Genomic DNA, 9,926 nt, shown 5'->3' with positions numbered 1-9,926 from the left:
TCAACAATCCGTCGGTAAATAATTACCGACGAGCAATTTACCGACAGATATTTTGCCGTCGGAAGTCTGTCGATAAAACATCATTATCGACGAATTATGGCTATTATCGACGGATTCTGACCGTCGGTAATTAACGTTTTTCTGGTAGTGACAAAAATATAAACATCGACACGGTCTCTCTAAAATTCAAAGAAATCCCTCTTCGATTCAAGAAACCATCACAAACTAAATTTTATTCATATGAAAGATTTAAATTTTCTTAAATGATGTAAATAACATTAAACTTTATGTCTCAAAAAGTATGTATGTTTACTCATGGACCAGTATATAAGAGTAATTAGGACTATCTTTTTACTAATTCTTATGACAACCTATATATAATTAATATCATGCTATTTTAACTAACTTAGAACGTTAACTAAAGTTATCTCAATAATACCTCCTAAATTATTTTTAACAAGTTTTAACGGACGTTTTTGTTATTGGTTTTACGAAACAAATATCATTTTTTAATATATAGAAAACTAGTATCTTTCTTTATTATTAAAATAATAAATAAAAGCCCTTTATTTATATACAAATTTCAATTTTAATTTTAATATATCAAAAATAAATTTAATTTTTTAAAACGAACAATGCTAGTTCTTTAATCCTCCATGTAAAAATCTAGTGTCAATGCGCATGTGAAAAATTAGATTAAAATTTTAACAATAGTTGCACTAATTATTAATTTTTTTATTGTAAAGAAGGGAACATGAAAAACGTAGTATCCGGTAGGGCTGGGCAAAAATAACTGCACTGTACTGAACTACCACAAACTGCACTGAACTAAAAAACAGTTCGTATGAACTGCACTGAACTGAAAAACAGTTCAGACGAACTGAACTGAACTGTTTTTCTGAAAAATAAACTGGACTGAACTGCACTGTACTGAACTGCACTGCACTATAATATGAACTGTACTGAACTGTTATAAACTGAACTGTTTTATGAACTGCACTATATCAGAACTGAACTGCACTATTTTTTAACTGAACTGCACTATTTTTTAACTGAACTGCACAATTTTTTACTGAACTGCACTATTCTTGAATTGAACTGCACTAATTTTTAACTTAACTACACTATTTTTGAACCGTTTTTGAATCGAATTGCACTGATTTTGAATAAACTTCACTATTTTTGAACCGAATTGTACTATTTTTGAACCGAATTGCATTGATTTTAAACTGAATTGCATTATTTTTGAACTGAATTGCACTATTTTTGAACTGAATTACATTATTTTGAACCGAATTGCACTAATTATATATGATTGTAATACGCAATAATAATATAAAGTTTATAATTTGAAAGTGCTTAGGAAATAATACTTGAAATAAGCCTCATACTTCAATACACCAAAATCAAAATATTTATACATCTTAATACATAGGTTCTCTAGTAGGTTCTCCCATAAACAACATCAAAATGTTAATACATCTTAATACATTTTCAATCATCTAAATTAATTGCACTTGAAGGTCCCACTTCGTCTTGAGAAGTTATATCTACAAAAAAAAAAAAATATATTTTAGGCTTTCATATAAAGTATCAACTAAAAAGTATATAAAGTTTTGATATAAACTCACCTTGCTCAAATTCATCAAGCTCTTTAGGATCCTCATTGAAAAGTATAGAGAAAGGTGTTCCTCTTAACCAATCTTGTGTGCAAACAAGTACTTCCACTATTTTAGGCGTTAGGCAACTACGATAAGGATTAACCACCCTTCCTCCTGTACTGAATGCACACTCTGATGCTACGGTAGAGATGGGAATGGCTAACACCTCTCGAGCCATGTTTGCAAGGATAGGAAATCTAGTTGAGTTGACCTTCCACCAATGTAAAACATCAAGCTCAACTGACTTTGTATAAGGTTCAGGATCCTCTCTCAAATATTTATCAAGCTCTGATATATAATCAAATCTACGTCCTGTAGCTCTTAGGTAGAAGCTCATGCCATGAGGATCATCATCTTCATCATCTAGTTGGGATTCTTGTTGGCTACTTTGAGAACCCTCCTCAACCCCTTGATATTGATCATAAAGTGTTTTTAAAGATGACAATAATTTTGATTTCAATCCACTGGCCATGCTAGGTTCAAATATATAGTCAATGAAGTAATTAACAAAATCCAACTTACTCCTTGGGTCAAGCACAACAGCAATCAATAATAAGATATTAATTCCATTGGGATTTCCCCAATATTTGTCATACTTACCCTTCATCCTCATTGCCATCAATCTTATGCTCACATCAGTACTCTCAGAATATTGTCGAATCTTTTTACCAATTCCAAACACTTCCTTCATATACATATGACTAGTGACATAAGAAGAACCAGAAATCCGCATGGTAGAGTCATAAAACATCTTTAAGAATGGTAGAACAGACCTCGCATATTCCCAATCCTCTTCTAGTGGCACACCACTACTTTTGGCCATTTCAGCACCAAATTTCTTATCTTGCATATCTAGCAAGACAAAGGCATCTTTGTACTTCAAGCTTGCCTCTAACATTAGATAAGTTGAATTCCATCTGGTTTCAACATCAAGGCAGACAAGACCTCTATAAGAAATTCCCTCTTGTTCAACACAGGCCTTGAATCTAGCAAATCGAGCTGGAGAAGATTTGACATATTTAACTGCACTTCGAATTTTTGAAATTGAATCTTTTATCTCTTTTAACCCATCCTTCACAATCAAACTTAATATATGTGCGCAACAACGCATATGAACATATTCTCCCTTTAAGACAAGACAATTCCATGATAACATCCTTCTTTTGAGGTATTGGACCCCAACATCATTTGCTGTAGCATTATCCACAGTGACACTAAGGACTCGCTTCAACTCCCAGTTATTCAAACAAGCCTCAACATGTTTAGCAATGAGCTCCCCTGAATGACCTGTTGTTTGAGAAAAATTCAAAATTTTCTTATGAAGCTTCCAATCTTCATCAATAAAGTGAGCTGTTAAACTCATGTAGTTTAGGTTTTGGATTGAAGTCCATGTGTCTGTAGTTAAGCAAACCCTCCCACACTGCTTTGATAGAAAAATTTTTAACTTTGCTTTTTCCTCTTCATAGAGTTCCCACATTTCACGCCTCAATGTAGTGCGGGATGGGACCTCAAACCGTGGTTGCAAGGATCGTACAAAGTCACGGAAGTCTTCATCTTCCACAAATCGAAAAGGAAGCTCGGACTTCACAAACATCTTCACCAACTTCATTCGAGATGCATTTTGGTCAAACTTAGAAATTGTTGGTGAAGGGACAACACTAGCCCCTTCTGTAGTTGATGATGACATTTTTTTCCTTTTGAATGCTTCTCTATTTGGATTTTCCTTGCATCTTATCAAATGATTCCTCATCCCACTTGTTCCAGCCAAATATTTAATCAAATCACCACAGTAATTGCACTTAGCCTTCTTCTCAGAATAAGGGTCTTGTTTGGTAAAATGCTCCCACACATCTGATCGACCTTTGCTATGCTCAGTTGATGATGTAGCCATAAAAGGAGGTAAAGGATCAATCCCAGAAGTAGCTGGTGTGAGAGTTTCGACAGTTTCTGGCAATGTAAAATCCATCTGATCCAAGATTGCAGCTTATAAACTTGATTGTTTTGTTCTCCAACCTGAATTCATCTTCTCCAACCTGATTACATATTTATATCAGTAAAAAAAAAGAAATGTTCCAAGAGACCATTGGCTACTTTTCATGTTAAATTTCATAACAACTCCTATTGTTTACTTCAAAGAAATCTGTTTCAATCCCACATCGACAATGCTAGATATAGTAACAGCAAGAATATACTACAAATATGAAATGTGTCAGTCTAAGAAAGATACTTACCTGGACAGGGTCAATGGATGATCAAGAAGGTCCATGACTTAGAAAAGTGACATTCATTGCACTTTGAATGGGTGCTTTTCTAAGGTCTGTCCCAGTGACAGAGCCTGTGTTCGCGCGGCCCCTTCTTTTTCTGTGTTAAATTTTTTTATTTTCATGTTCTCTAATAATGTATATCATAAGTAATGTGAAAGAAATTAATCATGTTTGGAAATTCTATGCTTCACCACTCTGTCCCTCCATCTTATAACCTGTGTTGTACTTAGAAGGGATGTTGGCCTAAAGTCTGTTCAGGTGGTACTAGCATATATTATTTAAGTTTATGCATTTTAAATTTGATGTCATGTAAGAGATTTTGTTCGTGTAAGTTGATTGATTCAAGATTTCTTAACAAAAATGCATATAGGTAAAGAATGGACTTCTATCTATTTTCTAGCAGATGCAAGATGAGTTGACTCTGTAAGGTATTTTAATAACAAATGGAGGATGAATCAATCACACAGCTTAAAATTGGGTAAAGATAAAGCAGATTTAAAAATCAATTCATCGCAATTCCAACCCAAATCAACTTTCCAACCTAATAGAAGAAATCTATAGTGACTCCAAGAACAAAACTCAGTAATGCATAAGCATAATAGTTAACAGTTGCAGAAGTTTAAAATTTCCAATCAACAAACATCATTCACATTCCTTAGTAGCTGTAATCTCCTAGTAGAGAAAAATAACAAGATAAAAATTACTTAATTGTAACTTAAATAAGACAAAGAATAGACATATTTGGTTCTATCTTCATTACTGCCTCTTTTATTCAATTATGTTCCTGCCTACTTTCCCCTGTAAAAAACAGTTAAAAAGTTCCAATCTTATCCTAAAAATGAAAGCATGGAAGCAAGAACAGGATATGAACAATCTTATTAAACTACTAAGTATGAGAATAAGAACTCTCCTCCAAGGGTTTCTCCTTCCCAAGAAGACTTCCTCTTTCCTTACAAACCTTTTCTAATTCTCTGAATGTGCCTTTATTTACCAAATCGATTCCCTCAATCTAACCCCTTTAAGAACATGAACTCACTTTTCTATTCTTCTAGCCACATGAAATTGGAAAATCCTAATGTTAAAGGAAAAATATCCCCACTTCTTAAAGCCACCCCCAAAACACATACCAGCAATACATAAGCACAATCTCTCATGTCAAATCTCACCAAGCTCAAATTTTTTCAAACAACTAACACGCACAATATTATCTTATCCCTTAACGTAATTTTCTAACACAAACAACAATGAACTCGTACAGCATTAACCACGTGCACAAGCATGACACAATTGTGAGAACTACCAAATTTAAAAGCTTCAATCACCAACCTGCTCCACATCATCTCTGTCAAAGTCATCACGGCTTTGGCTGCCATAAATGCCAGCACCTTCGGCATCAACACCGTTCTTCCCGAACCTGAACCAGCACGTGGCTCTGGAGCCGTTGGAGGGGCCAATTCTAGAGGTGAGGCTGAGCCACCCAACACTTTTTTTTGTGCCCAGAAACCTTGAAGCCAAGTCTGAGGCAGAAACGTGAGGTGAAGGGGAGAAATTTTTGAGCTTGGAAGTGACGGGGTGGTGGGTGATGCATGAAGAGTGTGAAGAGTACCTTTTATGCCATGATTTCTTTCTCAACTGGGTTTCAAGTTATTGACGAACAAATCCCTAACAGCAGGTTCATCCCAAAAGATTAGAATGATCGAATTGGAGAAAAAAGAAGAAGCGAAATGAAAACCTAAAGATATAAAGAGATCACCTTCGACGGCAACAATCTTCAACGGCGGCGAAACCTTCGACGGCGGCGAAACCTTCGACGGCGGCGAAATCTTCGACGGCGGTACAACCTTCGACGGCGGCGAGCGACGGAGACAGGATCTGTTTTGGTCGTGGTTGAATCTCGGTGGAGAAAAAAGAAGAAGTGTGTGTGGACTGATCTGGATCGAAGAGAAAGTAAAAATCACAGTTCAGTGCACTGGATGTGAACAGTTAACTGTTTGCAGTACAGTTTTTCTAACTTTAACTACAAAACAGTACAGTTTAATTTTACTGTTAATAATTCAGTTATTTTTGGTTTAAAACAGTACAATTAACCTAAGTACAGTACAATTCAGTTATTTTTGCCCAGCCCTAGTATCCGGGTTAAGCATGTGGTTATAGTTGGAATAATTAACTCTTTTTATCTTTTTTCATCTGTACATATAATATAAATTATTGATTTAATAATTAAATAACATTCACCTTCTTTTCTTTGTAGTGGCATACGTATAATAAACTTGCCTGCCATTTTTTTTTTCATCGCCATGTGCATTTGTTAAGTGTAGTCCAATGATTCCTTTTACCTTCAACACTTCACATGATATCTCTTTTAACATGCACAACTTGCATTTGAGCTTTAAGACAAAAAGTCAACTATGCAATCAAACTTAAACTCTTCAATGATTCTTTTCTGTAGTAGTTTGATTAGCTACAGAAAATTCCCCTAATTCTACTTCAATCAACTATGCACAAGTGTATTTAATTGTCTTTAGAGGTTTCCAAAACTTGTGCATGATTTTGAACCTGCAAAGTGAAAGTCAACATTAAGGTCAAATGTTTAAATTTAAGAGTAGGAGCATTTTTATGAGTGTATCACACAAAGAAGAATTTCAATTATAGCACAAGTCTAAACAAGGTAAAATTCAAAAAATGATCAACACTTATTCTCTTGATGAAAACCTATTCAAACTATGTATGCATGGCTGAATTAGCATATAAAGACTCTTTCAACCTAAAATGTGGTAATCTAGGTAGATGCAAACCACAAAAACAGAACTATACCTATCCAGCTTGCACTAGTCCAGCCCGCACCAATCCAGCCTACACCAGTTCCTGAGGACCCTGATTCAGATGACTACTTAGACTATTAGGACCAGATGTCAGAGTTGTTGAGGACTATAGTTTTTAGTTTGATTGAGTTTTTAAGTTTGATTGATAACAAACACTTTTTACTTTCACTTATGTGATTCAGATGATTGCTTGTAGTATTACTGAGGACTAGTTTTTACTTTGATTGAGTAGTAAAAATTTGATAATTTCACTATGTTTAATTAATGTGTGATATATGTTTATGTTTAATGTTAGAGTTAAACTAGATATGTATTTGTTTAGAATGGATCAGATGTTACAATTGACAGGTCTATTTCTGAATGTCTGTGATTTGCAGGTCTGATTAACATTGGCAGGTCTGTTCACTTAATGGCGTGGTTTTAGCAAGCATGCAGAATAGACTTCGCAGTCTGATGAACATTTAACGACGGATGGATCCGTCGGTAGATGTCATTGTACCGTTACTAACGGATTCGTCATCCGTCAAAAATTACCGACGTCCGTCGGTTGATCTGTCCGTAATAGATGTCATTATCGAAGGATTGATCCGTCGATAATTGCCGACGGATAAAGCATCCATCGGTAATGGTTACAGATAAGCATTTTACCGACACATTTTTTGTCGTTGAAATTTCGTCAAAAATTAGCTTTTATCGACAAATATAGGGGTTTTCCGACAGATATGGACGTCGGTAATAAGAGTTTTCTTTTGTAATGTTAGGAACAACATCCTACAGAGGATGCACTGTGTTCCGTATGGTTTGTACAAGATTTAATTATTCTTTTTTATTCTTAATTTCGTTAAAAAAATTCTAGTTTTTTTGGTTTCAATTTTTGAAAAATAGATACAATTTTGTCATTTTTATTAAATTCTTTAAAATGAATTAAAGTTTTTTCATCCATCTTCATCTTCTTTGTTTACTAAAATTATTTTTTTCTATTTTTTGTTTGTATTTTATATTATTAAACATAGAGATTTTTTTGTTTGTTTGAAATTATTATCATTATTAGTGATTATCAAACCAACGCAAACAAATTAATATTAAAAATAGATTTTAGTTAGACTTAACTTAACTAACACTAAATTAAATAAATTTTAAAAAAAAGTTTGCTACTAAAATATTTTAATAAAAAAATTAATTTAAAAAGTAAATGTTACTTAGTGTCGATCTTCAAAAGTCAATCCTATCAAATTCCCGTTTAGAGTATTTAGATATACAAATCCCACTCTACTGGCTAATTAGCATTGATTGGTCAATGATAAATTTTTGTTTTCTCATAGTGAATATTTCTTCTTCTTAAACTAACTTATATTTCTTCATATATTGGTGATATTTATGGAGATTAATTTTGATATTGTTCCGATTCCGACACAAGTTCGTCCGACAACCATTGTTAAGAACAATTACCGCGTTCCTGAGGTATTGTCCGCTTTGGAACGTTTCAGTTCTGTCATGAGTTTGTCCTTAAAAGGTGCCTCAAAGGTCAACTCCCCTTGCCCTCGACGGGGGGCTTGTTCTGGTATCCCAATAAGTTTCACCTTACGTAAGAGTCGAGGTCAAGCGTAGTTTAAATACTCCTACCTCCATCCACAGGTGCCTTTTAAGGACAAAATCGTGATGAAGTTTCACGCTCTCCTTCAAAGCGAACAATACCTCAGAAACGCGGTCCTTGTTCCTAAGGACTCCAACAGTAACGGAGTTCAAAACGCTCCAAAGCGGACAATACCTCGGAAACTTGAATCGGAATCGGAACAATTTTTAATTTCATTAATTCTAAAACTTAATAAAAAAACCTTGAAAATATTTGAATTTGATTTAGATTTATATAATATTTTACTTTTTACTTTTACAAAATTTTAAGTAAATCTTTTAGGGATTACTAAATATGTATTTTTTATTTTAGTTTTTTCAAAATATTTTGTTGCACTTTCTTTTTATTAACAATAACTAATACATAAATAAAACAATATAAAACATTAATAATGTTTTAATCCATGTTCAATATATATATATATATATATATATATATATATATATATATATATATATATAATATGAATATAAAACCTTTAAATACTTGATTTTTTTAAATAAAAAATCACACAAATAAAATCATTCTTCTAAACAAAAATTAAAAAGTGAAGTCGTATTTATACATATATTCCATACCAGAGTCTATTTCTACTCAAATCAATACACACAAACATATTTATACAGTGTGTAAATCTGATAATCTATAAGCAACACACAACAATAGATTTACCCAACAAAAGAATAAGGTCTAAACATACTTTTTTTACATTGTAATGTTTTATAAATAACACAACTATAAAAATAAAAACGAACCTCCCTTTCAAAAATCTAGTGTTAGGTATCTCTAACATATCCTCAAAAACAACCTGCATGTGAAAAGTTAGAATAAAATTTTATCTTGAAAGGAGAACAAAGTTCCTTGACTATTTTTTATGCTCTTTCTTTATTCATTTTAACTAAATAACTGTAATTTAAATTCTTCATTTTACTTTCTTCTTATTTAATAACAGACGCATAATTGTTTTTAAGGCTACAAATCTTTCAAACAAGTTGAGTATGATGATCCAAAAAGGTGTTACAAATGGATAAAATGCATCGATCAACGAAAATATTATTTCTCGATGCTCACACGCTATACTGAAACTTTCTCAAAAAAAGTGCGTGAAATATGTCTTTTAACTCAATCGAAGAAAGCTGGTGGGAATCATTTCTGTTAATTCTCTCCTCTTTCTCACATGCTATCACTATTCTGTTGCAGTGTTGGTCAGTGTTACAATAGGAACCGTGGCAAGCAAAGGCAATAATAGCAGCTTAAAGTCATCCAATTCAATAACAAAGGTGGCTTTTGTAGCTTATATAAATATAAGTATCTATCTATCATTTTTTATTTCGGTTTATTTTAGAAAGGGTTAAATATATTTTTATCCTTTAACTTTTAATAAATTTTGGAATTAGTTTATTTCAAAACTTTGGATCAATTTAGTTTTTCATTTCTTGAAATATATGAATTTAGTCCTTTTAATCAAATTTTATTAAGTTTATTTGATATTTCCTACGCATTTTAGATTTGTATTTGACTTATTTATACTGTTTGACACATTTTT

At 32.9% G+C, this 9,926-nt stretch overlaps 1 pseudogene; it reads left to right on the top strand.

The window, feature by feature from the left end:
- Positions 1 to 3,884: 3,884 nt before the first annotated feature.
- On the top strand, positions 3,885 to 4,006 carry LOC114167962 (annotated as a pseudogene).
- The last annotated feature ends 5,920 nt before the right edge of the window (positions 4,007 to 9,926 follow it).

Source organism: Vigna unguiculata, chromosome 10 (assembly GCF_004118075.2).
Source record: "Vigna unguiculata cultivar IT97K-499-35 chromosome 10, ASM411807v1, whole genome shotgun sequence".
Lineage (NCBI taxonomy): Eukaryota > Viridiplantae > Streptophyta > Magnoliopsida > Fabales > Fabaceae > Vigna > Vigna unguiculata.
This window is presented reverse-complemented; position numbering and strand designations above follow the sequence as displayed.